The sequence below is a fragment of the Magnolia sinica genome, chromosome 5, assembly GCF_029962835.1.
Source record: "Magnolia sinica isolate HGM2019 chromosome 5, MsV1, whole genome shotgun sequence".
NCBI lineage: Eukaryota > Viridiplantae > Streptophyta > Magnoliopsida > Magnoliales > Magnoliaceae > Magnolia > Magnolia sinica.
The window spans coordinates 71,554,162-71,579,639 of NC_080577.1; the positions used below are offsets into that span (position 1 = coordinate 71,554,162).

The following is a 25,478-nucleotide window of genomic DNA, read 5'->3' on the forward strand; positions in this document are numbered from 1 at the left end:
AGTAGTAACTAAGGTATGATAGGCGTGCATTGATTGGTGACGAGCCCTTTGCAGCGACCTAGAACCATATGATCGTATGAGATTGCCTAGGACTACGACCTTAGAATGGATCACTGTGTGGAAATTGATATGAGGAAGGTACCTTAGCTTCCCAATCCTGTTGTATGAAAAGGACTAATAACAACTTGGTAATCATGTTCATGCACCGCATTGCATGTGCGTAGAAGTCATTGGCACTGCGAGAGGTTGTCATGCGTAACGTAAGATGAAGACGCTGTGGGAGTGCAGGTGAGGGCATGCATCATTTATACATACATCATTGCATTAACAAGAGTACTTTAGACTTGGTTAATTGTATTGCCTTATCATTACTGCTTGATTGATTTGATATCATGTTAACTTTTACTGTATAGTTCCACTGAGTTGATCACTCACTCTCACAATCTGGGACGGTGTTGAAACACCAACTAGACTCTGTCTTAGATGTAGATGATGACGCAACCCCTGAGGCAGAGTAGGAGTTCGAGGATGATGAGGACGCGGTTTCTATTATGCAGTTCTCAGGCGGGTTTATGTGAGCCATGTCGTGATCGACGGGGATTCTGGGTTTTCTTTTGGGATTGATAACTTCATTTTGATACTTGTATTTTGAAGATAAACACTTGTATTATGACCTGGTAGAGCATACATACCACAGGGACTTACACATGTACACATATATTTCTTTAAGTCTTCCGCTTGCATTTTTCACTTATCCCTTTATTATGTTTGCAGTTTGGCTTAATCTATTCCATGTTTTATGCACTCATACAGACAACATACATCCATCATTACATATGTTGTATAAGTGATGTTTTGGAACTCGGGAGCTGAGGTATGCTCGACCCCCAATTTTCAGGGCGTTACAGGAGAGTTGTAAGACTCGTATCATAGTCTGTACCATTCCATGGACTTCCGCGGTCCTCCTGGTCGAATTCTGGCAACCCCCGACCTATATCCGACATTTGCGTGCGATCCTAAGCCGAGTCCTAGATACCAAAGTCGTTTCAACCTGAAACTTGTATCTTGGCAGCCGCGCCATCACTGCGGTTCCAACGACGCGACTCGTGCACCACGCGTTGTAAACTTTGAGGAAATCTCTATAACATATCCCATAAATAAATCAATTAATCCCATCAATCAAGTACACATCACACATCAAGTCAAGTACAAGCAACCCATACCCTACCCTTACCTCTCTCTTACACAAGCTACCCCAAAGTCAACTCTTACATCACTTCATCCATCACTCCACCCATCACCCATCACACCCATCCCATATCATCCCATCACTTCTCACTCTCTCTCTCTCTCTCATTTCTCAAACCTTCCAAGCAACTAAAAAAAATTTACATGTCCAAGCTTTCACACTCCCAAAACAACAAGTGTGGCCCACTTTCCCTCTCTCTCATCTCCCATCTCAACCATCCATTCATCATCAACCTCCATCAATAGTGAAGGCAGGAGCTAAGGAGGCTAAGGGACCAAGAAGGAGGCCGATAGGTGGGTGATCGACCGTTAAATTTCTTTTTTTTTGGGACCACATGTGATGGGACCCGTTTGAAGCATACAATGTAAGAAATGGAGGGCCCATAGTGGCGGGGTCCCTCCTCTTCATCATGATCTCTCTCGTACCTTTTTTTCTCTCTTTTTCTCTCTTGCATTTTGAGTTGATTTGGCCATGTGGCCCATCGGGATGGACCCCACCACGAAGTGTATTTTTATCCATGCCATTCACCTTCATGTGACCCAGCTGACGGATGTGTTGGATCTACACCATCCAGCCCATTACGGGGCTTGGACAGGAGGAAAACACAAATATCAGATAGATCCAAAACGGGTGGGCCACGTATATGTGGGACCCACCATGATGCTTGCCGTCCAGCGTCCTTGGACGCTAGACGGGTGTGGCTAACATGGAGTGCGTGTACTGACATGGGTGTGTACTAACAGTTAACAAATATATATATATATATATATATATATATATATATATATATAATGTTTGGGCCTTTGGGATGGGTTGCTCATACAGGCCTCACCTGGATGCTTTAAGTTAATCCACGTCGTCCATTCCATTCTCCAGCTCATTTTAGGCGTTGAGCCGAAAAATAAAGTGACTCCGATTTTTTGGTGGGCCATACCATAGAAAAATAGTATTTTCTACCATTGAAATCCACCCTAATATTTCTATACACCAAAATACCCTAAATATTGGGCTCGTTCTGACTATCTTAAGCCATGGAATGTAATGGCTGGAGTGGATTCAATTAATGCGGGCCCCACGTATGAAAAACCCCAAAAATCATAATTTTTTTTTAAAAAAAAATACATAAACAGCAGCAGCTTCTGCTGCTGCTGCTGACAGATGACGCCAGTGGCGTTTGCATTGCTGCACTGAGGACGGGTGCGGGTCCCAGCCGTGGGCCCCACCGTGATGGGTGTTGATATCCACACTGTGCATTTTGATGGGGCCCTTAGGGCTGTGGGCCCCCTAAAAATCAGCCCTACTAGGAGCTCAGGTGGCCTGCACGGCAAGGGAACAGTTGGATTGAACGTCTGCCATTGAAATTCTTTGGGTATCATAGGATTTTTGGATCGTTATAAAATTTATTTTCCCCCTTCATCTGGGTCTGCGTGACCTTATCAACAGTCTAGATGGCAGATAAACATCATGGTGGGCCCCACGTGGGACCCACTGATGTATGCAAGTACACCCACACTGTCAGTCCGTTTGGTAGAAACCACCAGTGATGCATGTGTTGTATTCGTACCGTCCACCTGGTGGACACTAGGCCACTGGCCCAGCAGTCCAGCAGCATGGATACCATGTACGGCCCCACCATGATGCCTGTGTTGTATCCCTATCATCTGTTCGTTTGGCAAGCTATCTTAGGTGGGCCACATAGCTAGACCCCCAGTCTGATGTATTGGTTCATCCAACCATCCATCCTTTTGGTGAGCCAGTCCTAAGCTCGAGACTAAAAATAAGATAGATCTAATATCATGTGGACCACACTACCGGAAACAGTGGGTTTGGATGCCTACCATTGAACCCCATTTGGGTACAGAAGTCTTGGAGCAGTATGATACTTGTTTATCCTCTTAATACCTGGTCCTTCTAAACTTATGAACAGACCGGATGGAATTAAATGTTATGGTAGGTCCCACTGGAATTTAATGGTGGAGATCTTCATTACCACTATTATTTGTGGTATGGTCCAGATGATCCGTTGGATATCATTTTTAAATAATGCTTTAAAATGATCTTTATCTATAGATGAGTGGTGTGGTTGGTTTGGGCCCATTTGATTCGGCCCATTGTTTTAGCTCATTTGATTAGGCCTGATGTGATATATGAAGCCCGCTGTTGTGGCCCACCCTAATATATACGAGACCCATGTTATGAGGCCCACTTGATGTATTAAAGGCCCATGGGTCGAGGCTAATGGGATGTACATAAGGCCCATTGTAATGTGATTCCTCCGTGGTTTACATAATGATGTTCATGGCAGGCCGTGCTTTAGGAGCAATGATGGTTTGATGTCCATATTATAAGGATTATTTTGGTTAAATGTCCGCATTGTCACTCTCCCTGGGGCCCGTTGTTAGGCCCATACTTGTAGTGTGTAGGCCATCTAGGCCCATCTTCGTTATGAACAGAGTCCATCACCACATAACATATTTAGTATAGATCCATGATCATACGCATCATATGCATGCTTGATATGAGGAGTGATTGATCATAGCATAGGCCCTCGGGCAAATCGTTTATGAGCTCCCTGATAGGCGGAGTTGCCCTACATGAGCGCATGGTACGTGCAGGATTGTTGTATGTCTGGTAGGATGATTGATGCACTTGCATTTGTATGATTGTGATTGTTGTATGCCCTAGCGACATCAGGGCCATAGTCTCCACAGACACATCGTGGGTAGTTGGATTGGATACCAAAAATATTATTTCTAGCATCAGGGCGTCATAGATGTCCCTGGATAAAAATTCCTAAACCCGATGGTACCAGAGGATGACTCCAACGTCGAGACCAAGTAGATACACGAGTGCGCGAGGGCCGTATACCAATCGGCCGCGTCTCCCACTGTGTCGTGGTCAGTTGGAAAGGGGTGTGACCTTACCCGCCTGAGTGAGGGGGAAATTTCTAGGTTGAGTTTGAGTAGCTTGAGGAATGGGTTCGCTATCGACGAGCTGGACCCGATATTGGCAGGCGGATAGTGAGGTGTCTTCCACTCTCCCATTTGTGCTTTCGGATAGGGGCTGTAAGCTGGCGTAGAGTGTACTAGACCCCGGTGATTATCCAGAATGAGAACTGTACTAATATGTGATGAGTTGTATGTGGATTTGGATGAGGATTGGTATGCTTGAGTTGCATCTCGCATCGCATGGTCTTATTATGGCCGATAACATTCATATCTTACACCGCATAGTCTTGGTACGGCTGCTTGCATTCATGTACTCATCAACATGATTTCGCATTACTCTGACCTTGCATTCTGAGCATACTTATATTGCATACACACTTACACCACCCTCTAAGCTTTTTATAAGCTTATGCATGATTGATGCGTGCAGGTGATGTCAGGACGTAGCCATAGCCTCGCCGCAGTTGAAGTGTGTAGTCGAGCTTCTAGAGTTTTTTGTTACTTTCATTATATTGTATTTCCCTTTCACACGCCTTGTACTCAAAGGTTTTTTTTATCATAGTAGATTTTGTGATGGTGTTCTTGTAGTTATTGTTCATAGGTTATGCTTATAGTTATGCTCATTACAAATCAAATTGATGATTCAAAATCCTCCTTATAGCATCCCAGGATGGGAGCTTGGTGTATGGGTGCCGAGAGCCGAGAATGGGGTACTATGGAGGCTGTTGGCGCCGGATTTAGTGATCAGGAATTTTGTGAGCCCGGTTTCCGAGTTCGGGGCGTGACAAGATTTTGTCGATCAATCAAAGCATCGCTCTATCGATCGAAAAAACCAATTTCTGCACATTTTTTTTGCCGTTGAAGCTCAAGTGTTTTATAAAGGGCATTTGATTCTCGGGCATTTGGATGGGTTTTTTTTTTTATGTAATAGAAGCTTCAAAAATTTCTTAATCGTATTCCACATTTCTAGCCTCTAATCCCATGAGTTTCAAGTCATCTTCATTAGCTTCAACCTCCTAATGAAGATTCAAACCTCTAATGAGAAGATGAACTTGAACTCCACCATTTTCTAGAGATCTAATCTTATTGGCATATCCTTTATTTAAATCCTCTAGAAGACCCATTTAGGTGAATCCCCTAGGATTATAACATTCTCATGTGTTGTAGGAGATTTAACCAACCTCCAATCACCTTATTCACCTAAATAGAGCATCACATGTAAGGTATTTGATCTTGTAGCTGAAGCTCTGGTAAGCATAAACATCAGTGATTAGGGGGGTAAAAGGGGAGCAAATTCAAGCATGAGAGAACTTTGAAGAAGAAACCCAAGAAGGTACTGCAAGTGGGCTTAATTCGACGAAAAAGTGTCAATTGTTGAGTTCATTCACATTCCTTCCTTTTGTAAGATTGAGTGTAGAGTTTGTAACCTAAACTCACGTAGGTTTTTGTGTAGGACTATATTTCCACTAACACGGGTGAGTGCATGTGTAGGCCACTGACACAAGTATATATATGGGTAGGTCCTTATATAGGCCATCGACATGGGTGTATACATGGGTAAGTCCTTGTGTAAGCCACCAACACGGGTGTATACGTGGGTGAGTCCTTATGTAGGTTCTGGTGGGAGTGTACGCTTGTATATGTTAGGGGTGAACCTGATTTAAAACCACCGATAGTGAATACAAGTGCAATCAAGGAGAGTGCATCCACCGAGAGTGGAGTAGAGAAATTGAAGTACTATACATGTTTGTGTATGGGATTGTCATTTAAGCACATTTCTAATTATGTTTATGTGATTGATTAGTTAAATTATATGTATTCATGATTAGTTGAATACTAAAAATTGAATAGTTTGCACATCTCACACACATGTACACTATCGGTTATAGACTATTTGCTTGAAGTGGAATATCATATGTAGTTTATGTGTTTAGACCCACTATTGGCTTGGAAGCCTTAATGTTAATTGTCTTACATAGTTTAATTTGGTATATTAGTTTAAGTAAGCACTTGTATTTTAAATTGACGTAATTTTAATTGATCTCTCCCTCTAAAATATAGCCATTCATTCCTGAGCTCCGTTAAGCTTCCGCACGCATAGTCCATGGCCCACCACCATGCAAAATTTTATTATATACATTTGACGATATGCTATATATAATGTGTTAAGATTCATGGACCATGTCTCGCTCCATTCAATGATCATCGTGTCTAATATTAGGTTCCCAAGGTCTACTAATGGACTCACTCCTTAATTAACCCATTGTTGATACTATTTTTTTTTCCTTTAGCCTCACACATCTAGCGTCATCACGGCTCGCGGTAGTACAACATCTTGATATTACCCCAGTGGAGATGATAGTGTCCAGGTAGTGTCCTGATGTGGTCTTGGTGGTGCCCCAGCAATGTCCCTAAGGGGTCACAGCAACATATCAATAGGGTCTCGGTGGCGGCCTGCTCGTGGCCTGATCATGGCTCAGCGATAGCTTACTCGCGGCTCAACTGCAGTGCCAAGTTAGTTCAGCTACGACCCTACTGCAGCTCAGCTACTCAACGGTAGTGAAAGGGTAGGCCTACGGCTTGATCGTTGTCTGATAACAATACTATAGTAGCCCACTCGCGACTTAACCATCATCCTCTTGCAATGCCATAATGGCCCACCTGCAACCTGCTAATGGCCTGATGACAGCCTAACAATGGCCTGCCCATGGCTCTGTAGCGCTGCCAAGCTAGGTGCCCAGAGCTCGACGTAAGCCTGCACGTGGCCTGGCAACAACCTACCCCTGGCCAGACCACAACTTAATGGTGGACTGTCTGCAGCCCAGAATAAATGCAACAGTGGTGTGACCATGGCCCAATGAGGAAGCCATAACAGCCTAGTGGCTACTCAGTCGTGGCCAACAGTAGACCGTCGAAGACGGGTGAAGTTAGCTACTTCCATATCTGTAAATACTCCTCATGGTCTTTATTTGAAAGAGGTAGACATCATTAAGAAGAAAGCCTCTAAATTTAGAAACCCTCTTAAAGTACCTTTAGGTGCTATTCTCTCTCCCTCTCCACACCCGCTGACTCTTATAAGCTAGTGGGATGGGATGATGGCCCCTCATATTGTTAGGATGACACCCGCCACTCGTCTCCTGATGGAGAACATATCTGAGTTTTTCTGTTCGAGCAAACATCGTCAGTGCTACTCTCACCCGCTCTCAATCTTGTGAATTCCAGTATGAGAACCAATGTTGGTGTGAACTACATGCATGGATAGTGCCAAGCATTAAATTCATTATCATATTTCATAAACAGTCTTGTGTTGCCCACATAGACACAACTACGAGCTACTCACCTATACAGACACAAATACATGCTCCCTGATGATCTGAATATAGCCCTAAGCTCCCTATCTCATTCACAACATAGCACTACACTACCTATCCTATACTTGGAATAGCCTTATGTTGCCTGTCTCATACCCAAATGGTGTCACACATCGATCCTTTTCACTCTTATCTTCATATGGTCCTATGCCAATCTTCGTTTAGCCATGCATTCGAGCTTGGTACTAGCTGGTCATATAGGGAAGCTGTACGAGTACACCCTATTACTTACTTGAATGACAGTTTGACTCTCGTTATGCTCTCAGGAGACCCGATGTTCACTATCAAGGCATGCCCCAACTAGTGATCTAGACATTCTACATATAAAGGATCACCAATCAAGATATATGCGAGACCCTATGTTCACTATCAAGGCATGCCCCAACTAGTGATCTAGACATTCTACATATAAAGGATCACCAATCAAGATATATGCATCGTATCTATTACTTTGCTTACTTTGCTTTCTTTTATACTTAGAGAAATAATACTTATACTCCTGATTTTCTTCATTTTAGTGAAGCTCTGTATTACTGCCCTATGGAGTAGGTATATTGTTGAATCATTTAAATCTTTATGTATTGTAGATTCAGATTTGGCTCTCTTCTTTATTAGACTTGTAGCCTATATCAGGTGAGTCAAATATTAGATTAGGAATATCCTTGAGGCCGCGCCTTTGTGTCAACCGATGCCCTTAAGTCTACCTTATATGGGCTCAAGCCTTCTTAACTACATTGCATATGTACTCTATCTGCTACAAACTCATTGATCCCTTTCATGTGATTACTTCATTTCCTAAAACTTGTATATTTATTTATACTGTAATTTTGCATTACAACTCACTGAGCTTTGCCTTGGACTCAACGTTATTTTTTTATGAAATTTAATTAAGGGCATGTGCCAGATCATAGCCTGGAATGTATATTCGAACCTATATAAATAAATGCCTCTTTAACGAAGTGCAATTTCTTTTAATATGTATCTCGACTATGCTCAATAAATTCTTTTAATGGAAATATCCCCGATATTATGTCAATCCGATAAAAATCCATGTCAACAAAGTGAGAACTTCACTAGGGACCTCCATAAGACATTCTTGAGCAATGCCAATGCGTATAAAGCACAACCATTTAAAAGGCTCTTCAGCATCATTATCAGTTCCAAAGCTGTAACGCCCCGAACTTTTCAATACTCGAGCATCGAAAGTTCTCGAGCGTTACCATAAATTCAACATAATATATACGTGTGTACGATACTAAATCCAACTATCCTAGCCTTACATCCATGCCCAGACACAAACCCAACCTTTGGGAATGATTTCCATTTATAGATCAAGCCATTTGATCGTTGATTTTAAAGACAAGACTATCCATCATGTGGCTTGATATATATGCCTTCCCTTGACTAAATCGGTGAATAACTCTCTATACATAATAAATTACATACAAGTCCTTTTGTAAGAATTACTTAGAAATGTGCCTACAACCATGTAGAACTCTTAGATTTCATATACCTCCTAGATCAGCGTTAATTACGAAAATGTCATTTACCTAGACCCTTAAATTCTAGAACACCTAGTTTCCATGATCTGTTTCATGTAAAATTTTATATTATGTTTATTTATCATAAATTAATCATACACATTGAAATTCAGCCTTAGATCGTTGTAGAAGTGACCCAAATTAATAGATCTACCGTAATCATTGATTGTGGTGTCCATCGAAGTCACGGGTAGCCATAGTAAGATATATTTCCCTTCATCTAAGTCTGTATAATCTTATGGACATCTTGGGTGACAAATAAACATCACTGAAGGGCCTAGAAAGGTTTCAGTGGTGGAAACCACAATACACACTGTTTCAAGTAATATTGCCCATATGATATTTGGATATGCTTCAAATTTGGACTCAACCCCTTAAATTAAATGGAAAAATGAATGGATGGTCTAGATTTCCCAGAAACTTCACAGTGGACTCCACCCTGATTATGCAAGTGCACAGCAGGCGTTTACCCGCAGTGCACCGGACTGGGAATCCCAGTCAAATTGGGTTTGACCCGCAAGAAACAAAAAGTCCATCCCGTTTTCCCACCGTGGGGAGATTCAAAAATGGTCCGTTTGGATCTGTTGTGGCCCGCTATCACAGCCCACATGGATAATCTGAACCGCTCATCAGATACGGACAAAGCCTCAAATCAAAACCTAGAAGATTTCACCCCACGATCAGGGAACAGAGGGCCACACCATGAACATCTGTACGAGCTATCTAGAGCATAGAATTACCTCATATTTTGATTCCTGGACCGAAACTCCACAACAAACCTAACGGAAGGACCAGATCTCCCGAATGTCAAGGATAGTGGACCCCACAGAATCCTGCAAGAGACCAGTCGTCCCGCGAACCATCCGCTCTCCCTTCGTAACAAAAGAGGAAAATCGTGCGTTCCTTTCTCACCCATAGGAGACCACGGAAGGACGTCCCGGATGCAATCCAGGCTGTCCAATCCATGGCAGGGGAAATTCTGACTCCCGCCTAGATGTCCGAAAGAGTCAGATGAGCATCCCCAACACAGATTTCCTTCGCTGTCAGACCATGGCGAGAAAAACGGGCCACTTCAAAACATACATACGGCCAGGATCAGAGAAACAAGGACTGATCCAAGACGTCCAGTTGGTAGGGCCCACATTATTTTAAAACCCTCCTAGAATCCAGCAACCTTCCTCCGAAAATAAAGGAAACTGGGCAATCGGTTTCTACAAGGAAAACCGAGAGAACGTGCGCAAAACAGCTGCCTCTTACGCAGAAAATTCTGGAAGGCCAGACGCGTATAAAAACCTACCTTCCGACGCTGTGGAATGCTTAACAAAAGAAAGAGAAGAAAGAAAAGAAAGAGAGATCGGGAGAGAGTTTCTTTGCTGGAAGTAGCAGCAAGAAAGGAAAGAAGGAAAGGAAAAGGAAAGAAAAGGAAAGAAAAGAGAAAGAAAGGGAAAGAAAAGGAGAAAAAGAAAGAAAGAAAGAAAGAAAGAAAGAAAGGAAAAGAAAAGAGAAAGAAAAGGAAGGAAAGAAAGAAAGAGAGAGAAGGTTGTGTGCTGAGTTGACTCGCTGAGTCAGCCTCTGAGTTGCTACTCGACGTTAGTCCAAGACAGGAAAATGGGTTCTGATCCTGGGATTACTCAAGATCTTTGACCTTATTAGCAAATATCAAATAATTGAAGGTGAGGGTTTTATCTTTTAAACTTATATTAATTTAAGTTGATATATTTATCTTACCTTTTACATGTCTTCATATTACTTTGAATTTTTCCTACAATTATATGTTTTGCCATCAATTATTTGCCTTTAGCTTACAATATAATGTTGATTACAAGTGATCTTTCTGAATTTATGTGGGGCTATGGATACAAGCCTTGCCCTTGCCTTTATTAATTTATGGAGTTGGCCCTTTCCACTCTTCTCTTCATTGAGTTGGTCATTACCACCCTTCTCTTTATTGAGTTGGTCATTACCACTCTTATTATTATTGAGTTGGCCTTTGCCACTCTTCTATTTGTTGAGTTAGCCATTACTACTCTTCTTTTATTGATGTGACCATTGTCACACTCCTCTTGTTACGTTGGCCATTGCCACTTTTTTTAAGTTGACTATTGTCACTCTTCTCTTTATTATATTGACCTTGTGCTATCTATCTTTAAGGCTTGGGCATGTGTCTTAATTTTCTAGAACCTCCATGATTCAATTTACATTCTCTATAAGTGCAAGTGTTGTGTTAAGAGGTATCACAACTAGTGACTCAATATTTATCATGGACGTAATACGTTATGGGTAGCGGCCCTCTTGGTCAGCACGTAATTCTGTGGGTTGGTTGACGTGGTGCACAATCGATGTAGGTAAATCACCATGCGTGCTACATCACCTTTTCGGGATTGGATCTCTTTGATCGTCCTAAAACTCCTTTTGGTCCTATAGTCGAGCGTTTGGTTGGGTAGACGGTCATTGTTAATACTCGAATCATTTCGATTCTTTCGACGTCCTCAAATATGGTCAGAATTACTCCTAGCATAGATTGGACTGCTTTGATTAGGCTGGGATCATCAATTGTGAGATCGTCAGGCCTGTTGCGAGCGTAAGATCCCTCTGCATGTTGTGGTGAGGCGTGAAATTCAGGTGTTGTGTTACGTAAATTCCCCATAAACACATCGTGTTACGTAAATCCCCCAACCACGTGTTGTGTTGCCTCAAATAAATCCATGTTAGTATTGGCTATGCCGACGAATATCCGTAGTTATGGGCTGTGGTTCGAGTCAGATTTTCTATGAATCGTATTCCACATTGTGATGATCACTACGTATGATGAGCCGCACATAGTTTGCTAGGCATGCATCTCATGTAGGTTGTTTGTGCATACTGATATCTCATATATTAATGGAGTATAAGATGTATCAGAACCCTTACATTACTTTTATGAATCTCTTGAATTATTGTTAATCTTAAAGGATAACCATCACTATGAGTAGGGCATTGACCCTCTCCCAACTATACAGATTATGCAGGTGATGTGCAGATTGAAGACCTAGTGAACAATCTCCCTAAGGAAGATTATGTTAAACGAATAAGAAGACAGTTTTATGATTTAGTTTAATATTTCCACTGCGAACTTGATTAATGTTATAAGCTTCCTTTGAGAAGGCATTTGATTAGTTATTAAATTTCTTTACTCTGATTAAATAATCAATCCAGTCGATTTTATTCTTATGAATATTACCTTCATGAATGTATTTGGATAAGATCTAAAAATAATAATAATAATAAGGTGTGATTTTTAAAGCATCCAAATTTATACATTATTAACACTCGGTTTTCTTAGGCACGAGTGCAAATTCTGGTCGTGAAAATTCAGGATGTTACAGCAACTCCTGATGGGAACATTTCTCCCTTCATCTCTAAGACTAAAGTCAAAGATAACTAAACTATGGATGCGAATGAATACCCACACAATATAGTTCACCTCTTCATCCTCGAGAGGATATTGGTGTTGAATTTTGTAGCTAGTGCTTATCAACTAATTGTCTATAACATGACTTCTGTCAAAGCTTTCTACTGCATTCACCCCACCAGTGGCTTCACAATCTTTCACACCTCAAAAATGGAGACTGGATCCCTAACTCTTCTCTTGAGATGTGACTTGGGAAACTTTGGGAGAAAGTTTTTGGTACAGTTGGTAGTGTTTCGCTTGACTACGATATCCAACATTACAAACGGGATCAGAGAGCAACCCAAAGTTTCATTCCACTATGAAACATTTTCAGGTACGATGAATACATAAGTTATAACTATATAGATACATCGTGAAAAATAAAAGAGTCAAACATTAGAGTGAACAATAAGATCCGTGGTAAGCTAGTTTTGTTGCCTACCTTGCCCTAAAAAATATAATAACAAATGCGCGAGCTGTAAAAAGTCCAGTGAGCATATCTCTCATGTGCACAATGTCTTTATGCCATGCTGTGAAACTTACCAACATCAAGGTGCGTAATGTACCTGCTTGTAGTGCAATATGATATGATGCCATATAATGGTGATGAACATGATGCAATGCAACAAAATGCCAATGCAATTATGTAAGCTATGCCTTCAAGGCCAAATATCCAACACATCTCATTATTGTTATCCTCTAAAAAGTATTGTTATCTGTTGAGTGTCAAATATTGCATATTTTCCCCCATTTATATCTTGGTTTTATATGAACATGATAATACTTAATGGTATATTTCACACATATTTGTATTGCAAGGTGAATCTAAGAGCTTGGATTGAAAAGAATGTTAAAAGCATGGATTTGATGCTCAAGAATCACCATGGCAAAGAATGGATCTTTGGAGACCAAGATTGAAGATTTCAAGACCTCAAGATTCAAGAAAACCAAGTGGAGAAGGAAGTGCAAAAATTCACAAAATTTGAGCTTTCATGTCATTAAAGGTTGTTCGATGACATCGAAGGCAGGTTCGATGACATGAAAAGTTACGCAGTGCGAAAAGGCACAACTTCTGGATTCAAGTTACCTTCAATGACATCGAAGGTTGTTCGATGACATTGAAGGTGTTACGTAGAGTTACGTGAATTGTGTAAATTTGAGGCAGTTTCATGAATCTACGCGTATAAGCTAGGGTTTCAAGGAGCAGAGTCAAAGGGTGGAGGAGCTTCCCAAGAGTTTTTCTTCTTTCCTAGTTTGTTTTTAATGCTTTCTTTTATGATTTTTGATCCAATCATGTCTATGGTTGGCTAAACTTCTTAACTAGGGCTAAGAGGTGAAGCTTGCAGCATGTTGTGATGATTTTCTTGCTTTGATTCTTGTTCTTGTTGAACTTCTTTGATTATGATTTGATATTAAAGGAATATTTTCAGTTTTCTATGATTTATTGTAACTCAAATTACAATAGATGATGTGATAGTTTTGGATATCTTCTTTTCCTGTTTTAAGATTGTGAGATTGGTAAATCTTGTTGTTTAGCATCATCTCCTGGGCATGGTAGGGTGATGGAATCCCTTTCAATCTTCACAATTCTTCTCTATTGAGAATTAGGTTGATGAAAGTTTGGATTTGATTTAATTGATATGTCTTCCAATTGTGTTCCCTGAATCAAGGAAACATCCTAATAGCTACAAGTGGATCCTTGGAACCCTAGTTCCCTTTTAATTATTGAAATCCCTTTCACAATTACTTCCTTATATTTCAGATTTAGATTTAGATCTTCTTCTAGTTCTACTTCTAGTTATTTTCAAAATACGCACAAAATTAGTCCCTGTGGATTCGATCTTGGTCTTACCGAGATTATTACTACATCGTGACCCTACACTTGGAGTTGTGAACAAGTTTTTGGCGCCGTTGCCGGGGGCTACGGTTGTGTTTTTCTGAATTTAATTAGTATTAGAATTAGGTTAAGATTAGGATTAAATTTCTGTTTTGTTTCTAGGTTAGAATTTTTCTAAACTTATTTTTAGAATCTAACTTTGTTTTCTGTTTTGTAGGATTCTAACATAGCAATCTCCAACCCGATAACCTCTTTCTAGTTCACTTTTTTATTTTAGATCTCTTATTTGTTTTAGTTTCTCTAGTTTTCTTTCTTAGGTTTAGGTTTATTTACTTGAAGGCTTCGAATGTTTCTTGCTCAAGTGGGTTCGTGATAACCCTCGACGTCTCTTAAGTGAAGGAGGATTGATCGAAGGGTTGCCTATCCATCAAAAGATTAGATACCACTAGAGATCCTCAAAGTTGATAGAAGTGATGACTATAAATTAACATGTAAATCAACCCCAACCTCTAGTCAAGGAAATCCAGGATGAAAATGAGGTGCAGAACACTCCCCGCCTTGTACTCTATGAGATTTCTTACAACCAGCGGGGGTGAGCACACCTTCATGTATGGTTTTTTCAGAAAATACAGGGAATATGGATTTCAAGCCAGGGGAGATCCAACTTCTTCTAAAGTTTTATGGACTTGAATCTAAAAGTCCATATCTACACATGAAAGAGTTTGATGAGATCATAACCACTTTACACTTCCCTAATGTGTCTGAGGACATGGTCAGGCTGAAACTTTTTCCCTTCTCTTTAAAAGAAAAAGCTAAGATGTGGTTGTACTCACTACGTCCACGATTTATTGACAGATGGAATGACATGACAAGGACTTCATAAAGAAATTGTTCCCATACCATAAGACGAACACCATCAGAAAGTCGATTATGATCAACTTCGCTCAAAAGGAAGATGAGACATTCTTCCAATATTGGGAGCGATTCAAGGATCTTGTCAATTCATGCCCACAATATGGTTTCGAAACGTGGCGCATAACAAGTTTCTTCTATAACAGACTGACATCTTCCATGCCCCAATTCATTGAGATGTGTGGGACTACTTTGACAAACTTGCTAAAAACACACAATCGTACGACATCTCCCTAAAACCTATCACCACTTATAAGCCTATTCAATTAAAAGAGAATGACAAAATATATATTTTGAAAGAGGAGGACGATGTTAACGCTAAAGTGGTTAACCTTATAAGGAAAATAGAGGCCATGAAACTTAAGAAGGATAAGGCTAAGGAAATTGTTTGCCATATTTGTGCTTGCAATATACATACAATTGAAAATTGCCCAACCATACATTCTTTTCAAGAGGTATTGAATAAGCAATCGAATGTCGTGAACAATTACCAAAGACCCTTCAATGGACCCACCTTGAATACGTACAATCCTAGCTAGAGGAACCATCCCAGTTTCAGTTGGAGGAATGGGCAAGCAGCTAACTCCAAGGGCACTGCTAAAAAAACTTGGTAACACCGACGGCTAAAAACCGTCGGCAACGGTCCGTCGGGAAACTGGTCGTCAGTGTTGCTCGCCGACAGTTTAAATCCATCGGCGGCTTCGACGGTTTTAGCCGTCGGCACTTTCGACGGCCAAAGCTATCAGCGTTTTCGATGGTCAAGTACAACAGCCATTCGCCGACCGCTAAAACCATCGGCGTTTGTCATGAATTGTTTTTTAAAAATAATAATAATAAAAATTAATTACCTAAAGTTGTTCTATCAACATCTTTATAAACTCCGAATTGCCTATAAATAAGTTAAAAGTGTCGTAAATTTTACAGCTAGTAATTCAACAACAAAGTTCCGAACTGAAATATAAATTGATCCATCAAAAAAGAAAAGCGGGAAACTGAATGTAGTTCAACTGACAACTCTTGTACGAAAAGAAAAATGCAATATTACCTTCTATTGACCAATGATACACTGATGTTTGTGTGACCAGCCCCAATATATTTGTGGTAATCCACTTCCAAAACACGTGAATATAACAATATGGCATGGAAACTAATTGATAAACGAAACAACTTATGAAACAAATAGAAAAGTGAGCTAATAAAGTTTAAAGTGGATGACATTATCATCTGCTTAGGCATTTGATGTGATTTTATTTTTGCCTTCATCTCAATGTTGAATATTTGTAGGTGGTCCTAAATAGTTCCTGGAAGTTGAGCTTCAAACATAATGTCACAGTTCACTCATTATATGAGATGCAACAAAGAAGATGCTCACCACAACAAGCACAAAGAAACAAACGCATTCAACAGCCAACATCAAATAGTTGGGACAATGTTGAATAATGATATGACACATTCATTCCATAAAAAGCCATGACAACCATTTATCGGATGGAGATTGAACAAGAGACGAAATATAAATTGATCTATCAAAAAAGAAAAGCGAGAAACTGAATGAAGTTCAAGAGATGACCCTCGTACAAAAAGAAAAATGCAATACTACCTTCTATTGACCAATGATACATTGATGTTTGTGTGACCAGCCCCAATATCTTTGGGGTAATCCACTTCCAAAACACATGTGAATATAACAATATGGCATGGAAACTAATTGATAAACAAAACAGCCTATGAAACAAATAGAAAAGTGAGCTAATAAAGTTTAAAGTGGATGACATTATCACCTGCTCGGGCATCTGATGTGATTTCATTTATGCCTTCATCTCAATGTTGAATATTTGTAGGTGGTCCTGAATAATTCCTGGAAGTTGAGCTTCAAACATAATGTCATAGTTCACTCGTCATATATGAGATGCAACAAAGAAGATGCTCACCACAGAAGATGCTCACCACAACAAGCACAAAGAAACAACTCATACAATAGCCAACACCAAATAGCTAGGACAACGCTGAATAATGATATGACACATTCATTCCACAAAAAGCCATGACAACCATCTATCAGATGGAGATTGAACAAATTAGCTCCAAAATAAGAAATAGGCATGAATATATAAAATAAATGGCAGCAGGAAAAAAAATAGATGGAACATTCATCTCTAGATAGAATTATTTCTTGATCACATCCTATACATGATGATTAGGCTGGACGGTCCATACCGATGTTTCAGACTATCTGAATGTATAATTTCATGTGATGCACACCATAAAATGATGCAGCTACAGGTACATAGCTACGTAGGTTCGTTTCTGGTTTCTACAATGGATGACGCATGCCTTAGAAATCTCCTCAAATGAGGCGATCCTAGCTAGTCCTTTACATTGGTTGCTTAAAAATATACCTTTAAGAAAGAAGTACAGCAATGGTCCACATTCAACTGGAAAATCCAAAAATTATATGGCTGGGATCTTCTAGTTCTAGCAGTAAGAGTTTAATATTGTAGTGTGAACCATTGAACAATGGGCCCCACTCATACAAATTTAAAACTAGAGTAAACTCTATCAGGTATAGACGGATGTGAGGATGAAATAACTTACGTGTTAGGGGAATCGTAGGATTTAAGTGCCCTTAGGCATGATCTGGAATTTGCATATCTTTTTCTTGATGCAGCCAATCATCATATTAGCATAATCAATACCTAAAAAAACACGAGGAATGATTAAAAAAAGTAGCTACAAAATCAATAGTAAAAGAAAGATAAATCCATCTGTTGATCCAGTCCATTGATTCAATGGTGGCCATGAATACAAACTTGCAAGGTAGGCCCCATGAGTGTAGCCATTATAATGCTCACTGGTGTGTTCCCCAGTGAAATAAACCCGTTCGACCAGTGCCTGAAATTAGCGAGAGATTAGGAAAAATTAAAAGCCACTAATCTTGTCTTACACAAGTAATTTGGTAGCCCAAAGAGTGCTAGTATGAGTTCCATAAAGTGCCAACAAAACATCTCCATCATAGGATTAGCACTTGTGTATAGTGATCCAGACCGCTGATTTCATGGGCCATCTGTAGATGTACTCTAGTCCAAAAACCAATCCCATTCATCCCAATTGCAACTAGATTGTTAAAGCAGAATTTGAGTGAGAAGATTAATGGTCAATGGTCAACAATAAATAGACAGGAAGCAAAAGCATTGAGGACTGGGATTGTCCAATTACTATGATTTTTGAATCTGGACTCATCACATAGTATGCAATGAAATCAACCCACTTGATCACCATCCATATGGTGGGAAAGTTGTTTGGGACCCTAATAGTCTACAAAGCCTATTTTATATAGTGCAAAAAACACCCATGCTGTGGGGCTTACCAGGTTTTCTATGTAAAATCCAATTGGCTCATCAGGTGAGAACCATTATTTAGAATGTTCATACTAATATAAGCTCGAATAAAAGCTGATATGGGCCAAACCAATTAAAATTAATTGCTCCCAAAACTTCTAAGTTCACTTGGTATGGCTAGCTTAAGTTTTATATCAGGCTGAATTTGTAACTTCTCTTCATCTTGGTGCACTACACCTGATATTAACAGGTTTAATGAAAGCTACAAACCATGATTAAAAACAAGGGTACAAGAAAAAACTAGAGTTGACAAATAGAATTAGTATAGGATGTGATCAAGAAATAAAGAACAAGTTTAGAGAAGAATAGCAGACAAAGCTAAGAAAAGAAATGTGTTCAAATCAATAGCTTTCTAAAGAGAGAAGAAAAGTAAACTGACAAAGAGTTGTGTGAGAGTTCCATAGGTTTTGATTTTATGGATCTCCTTTTAAAGTAGCTGCTTTTGTTTAGTTGGTAGGGAGGAAGAACAAGGGTGCAGTTCTCAAATTGACAGGAAGTGAAAATCCCGATAAGTGAGAATTGGACAGGAGCTAGCGCCCATAGTAGATGGAGAAGCAGTGCCTCTGGTAGAAAGTTCATGTAACTAAGCTCTAAAAATCTCATTAAAGATGTTCTAAACTTTTTTCTCAGGTAAAAAATTTGAAGTACAACCGTTCCATTCTATTATTATATATCCTTAATCTCAGTTTACCCACACACACATGCACAGACAAAGAAAGAGGGCATACAATTAGTTGTCGACTCAATTGCATAAGAAAGGAGACAAGGAGTTCTTGCTCATCTTTCATAAGTAAAAAAGAAAGGAAGAAAGGAAGAAAAGAAGAGGATACTTACTCCAGAGTAAATATCCTCTGGTGTAAGTATCCTTTCCGTCTGACGCGGAGTTACTCAGAGACACCATCAATGTCTCCCAACTATCAGGCAATGAGCTAAGCAATAGCAAGGCTTGTAATTTATCGTCCAGGATCATCTTCATAGTGGAGAGCTGGTTCAATATATTGCTGACTTCATTTATGTGCTCAACCACAGAACCACCATCTTTGAACTTGAGATTTACAAGTCGTCTTATCAGAAAAATCTTATTGCCAGCTGTCTTCCTCTCATACAACACTTGCAATTTCAGCTATAGGCTAGCGGCTGAGGTCTCTACAGACACATGATGGAATACGGAATCGTCCAGCCATTGTCTAATAAACCCCACCACCTTACGGTCTAGCTTCTTCCAATCATCATCTGACATATCATTTGACTTTGCTGATATGCCTTAAATTGGAGAATACAAGTCCTTGCAATAAAGCAAATCCTCCATCTTAGCCTTCCATATGGTCCAGTTAGAACCATTGAGACTGATCATCCTTGATGAGTCACCTTCCATAATTCAGAACCGATCCCATTCCATTCAACCAACCTGAACGCTCTGATACCACTTTGTTGAGGGCGTTGCACAAAACATTAGGATCTAGCCTCCCAAAACACCAAAATTATGGGATAATAAAGCAATGAAATAAATCAAATCATAAACCACACGACACAAGAGATTTTTACGTGGAAAACCTTCAAAGAGGTAAAAATAATGGGACCTCGTCCAGATCAACTGTCACGCCCCAAACTTGGAAACCGGGCTCACAAAATTACCGATCGTCGAATCCGGCGCCGACAGCCTCCGTAGTACCCCATTCTCAGCTCCTGGAACCTATACACTAGTTTCCGATCCTGGGATCCCACAAGGAGGATTTTCAATGTGACTTTGATTTGTAGAAAGCATAACCATAAGCATAACCCACAATAACAACTAGAAGAAACATCACCACAGATCCACTATGATAAAAAAAACTTTAAGGTACAATGCGTATGAAGGGAAATACAAGATAAAAATAACGAAACCTCCTGAAGCTCGACTGCATGCTCTTGCTATGGGTGCATCTTGGCGTCACCTATACGCATCAATCATGCATAAGCTTATAGGAAGCTTAGAGGATGGTGTAAGTGTGTACGTAATATGAGCATGCTCAGAATACAATATCAAAGTAATGCGGAAATGCCGGTAAGTCCATGAATGTAATCAGTCGTACCAAGGCTTGCGATGCAAGGCATGAATGCTATCAGCCACATTAAAGCCATACGATGCAAGGAGTGAATGATGTCGGCCATACCAAGGCCATGCGATGCGAGATGCAACTCAAGCATACCAGTCCTCGTCCGAATCCACATATCAATGCAGCTCATCACTAGAACATCAAATATCAGTACAGTTCTCACGATGGACAATCACTGGGGTCTAGTTTACTCTACGCTAGCTTTCCACCCCTATTCGAGCGCATAAATGGGTAAGTGGAAGAGACCTCACTATCCGCTATTAATATTGAGCCTGACTCGTCGATAGTGAACCCATTCCTCAAGCTTGTCAAACTCAACCTAGATATTGCCCCCTCACTGAGGCGGGTAAGGTCACACCCCTTTTCAACCGATTACGACATAGTGGGAGATGCGGCCTACTGGTATACGGCTCTCATGTGCTCATGTATCCACTCGGTCTCGATGTTGGAGTCATCCCACTACAAGAAATACCACTTTTAGTGACGAAAATTTTTGTCGCTAAAAGTCAGATTTTCGTAGCTAAAACGCTTTAGTGACGAAAATTTTCGTCGTTAAAAGACCGACGTACAAGGATTTTATCGGTGAAAAATCCAAATCGTCGCTAAAGCAAGCTTTTTAGTCTTTTACAGTTTTTTTAGCGATGAAAATTTTTGTCATTAAAAGTGTAACGAATTTTTTTAGCAGCAAAAATTAGTCTTGTAAAGGTTTTTTAGTGACGAAAATTTTCGTCGCTAAAAGTGTAACGAATTTTTTAGCGGCGAAAATTTTCGCTGCTAAAAGTTTTGTACAGTTTTTTTAGCGATGAAAATTTTCGTCGCTAAAAGTGTAACAAATTTTTTAGCAGCGAAATAAAAGTCTTGTATAGTTTTTTTAGCTAAAAAATTCGTTGCACTTTCCTAAAAAAATTCCAAGATTATTAGCAGCGAAAATTTTCGCTGCCAAAAAATCATTCAACTTTTAGCGACGAAAATTTTCGTCGCCAAAAAAACTTAACAATACTTTTATTCCACTTTAGCGACGAAAATTTTCTTCGCTAAAAAACCTTTACATGGCTTTTAGCAGCAAAAATTTTCGCTGCCAAAAAATTCGTTACACTTTTAGCAACGAAAAATTTCGTCGGTAAAAAACTTTGCAAGACTTTTAGCAGCGAAATAAATTACAAAACTTTTAGCTACGAAAATTTTCATTGCTAAAAGTCCCTTTTTTTTTAATATACAGCTCAAAATTCCACATAAAATTCTTGAAATACACTTGTTAACAATATATTTCATCATATTCATCCTGATATACACCTATTATATAATATATTTCATCATATTCACATTCACATCCATCTAAATTAACCCAAACCCAAACATAAACTACATTCATCCAAACACAAACAATCTTATCTGCATCACATTCATTCATGCATAAATATATATAAACTTAACATCATAAACAAATATACAAAAAATTACAAAGATGAAGGCGAAGGTGGTGGGGCATCAGTGGGTAAGCGTGCAGCGATAACCTGAAACATCTCCATCATCCGTGGCTCATGCTCCACCCGCATCTCCTTCATCCTCCTCTCCTGCTCCTCTCTCTGCCTCGCCAGCTGATCGTCCATCCTCCTCTCCTGCTCCTCCCTCTGCCTCGCTAGCTCTTCCTCCATCCTTCTCTCCTGCTCCTCCCTCTGCCTCGCCAGCTCCTCCTCTATCCTCCTCTCTTGCTCCTCCCTCTGCCTCGCCAGCTGATCCATCATCTTCCTCTCCTACTCCTCCCTCTGCCTGTCCAGCTGATCTTTGATGTCATCGACGATGACCCGTAGCTGCTGAACCTCTCTCTCTCTCTCTGCGGTATCAGCTCAGCGTATGGCGCTGTCGCCAACGACGATGGATCGGTTGGAGGCAACTCTAGCGGGTGCTATGAGCTTGACACTATAGCCAAACCCATGCACATATCCAGAACGGGTGCCAAGCACCTGACTCAGGATCTCTGGCTCACTCCACTGAGTACCATCGGGAGTGGGCTGACTACGTAAGGTGTCCATCTCCTCCTGTAATGAAAACATATAAATTTTCATAATAAATGACATTATTATAATTTAATGTAAATAAATTTTACAATGTAAGGATCTTTACCCAAATCTCACTGGCTTTAGGATGTACCCAAGATCTTATCGCCTGCCGACAGTGAGTCCCTTTGTAGAAGTCTACTGGTCTGGGCTCCTGGCCAGTGAAAGAATCTCGCTGCGCAATCGAAAAGATAATAGAATTAATATAAATGCATGGAAAGAATATATAAATGTAATAATTACCAGTACTTTCTTACCATGTCGTGACGAAGTCATAAAAATGACTTTGAACCAGCTACGTGGTTCACTTCTAACTTTCCCCTGTTGTCAGAATTTATTTTGCTCCTCTTCTGAACACATTATTCATAATACATTGTTATTAATTGTGAATTTAATTATCATGTTAAGATATCATAGATATGTAAATATTACCTGAAAAGAATCAGACGAAAACCTATCGCAGAGTATCCGCCAGTCCTCATTGGTCATGTGCAGCGGTGCGGACTATATGGCCTCCTCGTGGCTCATGGACCGCTTGTACTGCCTATGTAACTTACTGTGGTAATCCTTGAACCGCTCCTTCATCATGTCGTCGATGCCACGTGAGATGTGCGGAACACTCAAATTCAAGTCAAATTTATCCTGCAGTTTCGTAAATAATAGATTAAGACAATAAACTTATTAAGAAAATAACTTAACCGTAAATGAACTTTTATAAAATAAATTTTAATTTACTAAAATTTACCTGAAGGCACTGACGGATGAGCTGCCACACATCATCTGTCACGTCTCCCCAACGGGGGGTGGTGCGGGGATCAAAGATCGGCATAAGACACCGACCTCCGACGTAAACAACATGACATTATTCCCAACAAGTCTAATGCAGTCCTGTGGGAACTCTACCGTTACCCTACCCTCATACGTAAGTCGCTCTAAAAGCAACCCGTGCGTAGGTCCACGTCCTCGTCGGCTGCTCGACGACGTTGTTGCAAAAGAAATATGTAAGTCTAAACATAAACAAAAATCATTAAAAGAAATATACGTCTAGACTTACATGCAGTGCTCGGTGTATGCGCGACTGAAGGATCAGACGCCTGCGATGCAACATGTGATGACGATGCTGGCTCCGTTGCATCATGGGTAGAAGGGGTAGATCCAGTGCACGAACGACGTACTCTCCCACCTGGTGCCATCACTGAATATGTGCGAGCTATGAACTTATAAATTTAAACAATGTCAATACAAGTGGAATATACTAAAATATTATACAAGTAGTGTTGACGGTACAATGCATTTGTGCTTATGCTTAGAAAGATGATTAAAATATGATTGGACCATTACACTATAATACAAGCAGAATATAATAAAACTGTAAAATTTAATTTATAACCATTGAAAATTCCATTATACATTGTCATTCTATATTAAATACATATATTTCGTTGTAATACGAAACAACTTTGAGGTAAACTATCCGAAGTACTCCCTGCGTAAGCTATTGTATGCTTTAGAAGCATATGTCATTTTGTGTAAAGCACTCGACATATTTACAGCCAACATGCCAGTCACAATAGGAGAAATCTAGTCTCTCGAGACTCCATTCAGATGTGTAACTGACAGAGTTACATCTTCCATATCTCGTTTCCCACAGTTATATATCTCCATTAGCCCTATAATTTCCTTGAGATGGCATAATCTTTCCTTTTGAGTCATCGTCGATATATTTCATTCTACACTCATCGACCAGATCGGGTATCTCTATGGCCCTACCAGAAGAAGATAGGACCGAAACATCCATCTGCAACAGCTGATGAAGTATGTTGCGTGATTCTGTTATGCTCCGGTTTAAGGAGGACATGATCAGAAATTGACTTAACTACAAATGTGGATTATACACAAATCAATAAAAAGAATCAATCATGACTTGTAATTTTCATGTATACATGGAATACATAAATTATTCGAATTGAAAAATGACATGTAAATCATGTGTACATTTAATAATCGTCGTTTGTATCACTATTGCTTAGGGCTATTTCTTCACTATCACCATCGCTGATCAGTATTTCATCCTCATTGTCCGTAACGTCGTCATCATTGAAACTGCTATCATCTGTAACATTATCACATATTATTGAGGTATCATCATGATCAGGTGGCACATCATCTCCATCTAATTGCACCACATCAATATCAACACTTGAATTAGTCCCTGTATCCCTAGATGACATGTCTTCTTGATATGCTTCTTCAACCTTAAACGTGTCATTTCTCCCGTCTTCGCTATCTTCAACTTCTGGTACGAGAACGTCAAATACGTTTCTGGGCTTTATTTTCTACACCATGTGCCAAGAGCCACCTAACTTGGTGTCAGCGAGGTAAAATACTTGTTCGACTTGGCTGGCGAGGACAAATGGGTCGTCCTTAAACCACTTCCGAGATAAATTTATGCTCGTAAAGTAGTTGTCAGTCTATATTCCCAACTTCTTATTTCCAATGTCCCACCAATCACATCTAAATAAATACACCCGCTTTCTCATACAATAACTCAGCTCAATAATATCTGTCAAAATGCCATAAAAGTTAATTTCATCCTCCTCATTTGTTCCCTTCACAACCACCCCACTATTTTGTGTGGT

The 25,478-nt window shown here is 39.9% G+C and overlaps 1 long non-coding RNA gene across 1 annotated transcript; it reads right to left on the reverse strand.

The window, feature by feature from the left end:
• Window positions 1-22,482: 22,482 nt before the first annotated feature.
• LOC131247342 (uncharacterized) lies at window positions 22,483-23,383 on the reverse strand. The gene is made up of 4 exons (XR_009171653.1): window positions 23,272-23,383; window positions 23,097-23,189; window positions 22,907-23,014; window positions 22,483-22,821 (listed from the first exon to the last, which is right to left on the reverse strand). It is a non-coding gene; the product is annotated as an uncharacterized LOC131247342 (long non-coding RNA).
• Window positions 23,384-25,478: the final 2,095 nt, after the last annotated feature.